Below are 2,349 nucleotides of genomic sequence, written 5' to 3'. Positions count from 1 at the left end.
CTGCTCCAAAAAATGCCTCAAAAAGCCCACTGCATTCCAGCATGGTCCTGAAACAGGATGCCACAATTGCATCAAGTCAGTTCATGAAAGTTCTTCCCTCCTACATATTCCATGATCAACTGTGAGTGGTATTATTGAAAGTGGTAGCGTTTAGGAACCACTGCAACTCAGCTATGACGTGGATGACCATATAAAGTTAGCGTTATGGGGGTAAGCGTTAAAATTGTGTTATCTGCCACCAGTTTTCTACATAGAGAACTTACAATTTTAATAATAACCGAATCTCATTCCAAGAGCAAGTAGAAAATCACAAAAACAAAGACTTGTTTGAAACTGAGCCAATGAATAAGCAACAAAATTGATGTACCCCAAAAAAGATGACAGATGTCCATCCTGATCTAAAATTAGAAGGGAGTTGCTGCGCATTAGCCCATAATGCATAATTTCCAAAGAAAAAGGATTGCTCACTAAGACATATACAAATTAGCTAAAATGGGGGAAAACTTTAAACACATAGGGCAGGGGTAGGGAACCTTCGGCTCTCCAGCTGCTGTGAAACTACAACTCCCATCATGCTCATTTCACTTCCATGGGAGTTCCAAGAACAACAGAGCAAGTTTGCATGCTGGGAGTTGTAGTTTTGCAACAGCTGGAGAGCCGTACGTTCCCTACCCCTAATATAGGGGCTTCCTGTGTCTGAAGAAAGAAATTGGCAGTAATAAATCATCAGCCAGGGCACTGAGTCTGAAATCATATGACAGAACTCCCCCTTATGTAGCTTGGGCAACCTGTAAGTGTAGCTGTATTTTTTATATTTTATTTTTTTTTAATGTAAATTGTGAACCCCATATAGAGCTCACAACGTACATTTTTCTCCATCAGTATGTCTTTGGAGTATGGGAGGAAAGCCACTCAAACACGGGGAGAACATACAAATTCCTTGCAGATGTTGTCCTGATTTGAATCCAGGACTCCAGCACTGCAAGGCTAACCATTGAGCCACCATGTTGCCCCTAGTGTAAATGTATATTGTACATCAAGACATATAGATATCCTATCAGTTATAAGGTGTCTGCATTTAGAGTACAATTACATCTAAACAAAAACATTAAGATATTTAACCATTCTCTCCAAATAAGACCCAGACTCACACCATCTCCTAACAGGGTTACCAAAGGTATGCAAAACTGTTGAGAAGCATCTTAATCCAAAGCCATATCTGTCATTCATGTTATCCAAGATCATTTGAGCCTGTTGAACATATAGCTTGATATCCATAACTGTCACTGCTCTCCACTAAACCATGTCTAGTTGAATAGAGGATCATTAGTTAGAGCTGTTCCCCACCCCTTTTTAGAATAGCTCCTATGTTGCAATAGCTGATATGGATGTGCCAGTTTCATCGCAGAACTTGTGTTTTCCCACATCTTCATTACCATGCTGTCAGGATCTGAGTTATTTATAAAATGGTTGTGTGTTTTTGGTGGTGTTCATCTGGAGATTTGAGCCAGTGTCCTGTGGTTCTTTGGTCGATTCTCTATGTCACTGAGCTGTTGGGATAGTGGTTGGGTATATTCCTTAGTGTCTACTTAAGCTTGCTTTGTTTCTTGGTGGATGCGAGCTTCTGGTGTATGTAATTGTCGTCAACCTATCAGGTCTATCTTGGGTCTGTATAAGGCTGACTGCTGTCCTTGCCGATTTTCCTGGTTACCAGCTAGGATTCTTGGCCCAGTCTAGAAGGAGAGTTTAGTTGGAGTTGTACGGTTTCTGGAGCTGAATTGGAAGTGGTGTGAGTTGTGTTCTGTGTGAGAGTCTGTTTTACCCTCAAACATTCCTACTCTACCCCTGTCCTGCATTTCTGGCTGCCTGTCACTGTTTGGTATTAGTGAGTTTCTGTTTTGGGTTTCAGGTTTGTTTTGCCACTGTCCTGTGATACCCTTCCTCACTACTCCACTCTTCTTCTCCTCAACTCCTGTTGCGTGGTTGTGCTGCACCTGTTAGTTCTCCAGCACGTCCCATCCTAGTTAGTACTGTTTGCTGCTGCACTTATCCTTTTGCTAGGGGTGACCGCTTTGAGTTTCCCAGTCCCTAGCCTCTTTCACATCTCATCCTACCTGTTAGATCTTCAAGTTTAGAGAGCCAGTAGTTGTCGGGGCTGAGCTTAGCTCGGGAACTGCGGCCCAACACCCTCAGACAGGGCCTAGTTAGCTGTCGTAGCGCTAGGGACAGCTTACCTACCCCGTTTTCATAGTAGTGCTAGCACCAATCGGTACCACGGTTGTCGGGCATTTATACAACCGTGACGCATGCTTTATTGAACATCATACATTATTACTTTCTTACCTGCCT

Source organism: Leptodactylus fuscus, chromosome 5, assembly GCF_031893055.1.
Source record: "Leptodactylus fuscus isolate aLepFus1 chromosome 5, aLepFus1.hap2, whole genome shotgun sequence".
Classification (NCBI taxonomy): domain Eukaryota; kingdom Metazoa; phylum Chordata; class Amphibia; order Anura; family Leptodactylidae; genus Leptodactylus; species Leptodactylus fuscus.
The sequence above is the reverse complement of the archived record's forward strand: the minus strand, read 5'-3'. Positions refer to the sequence as shown.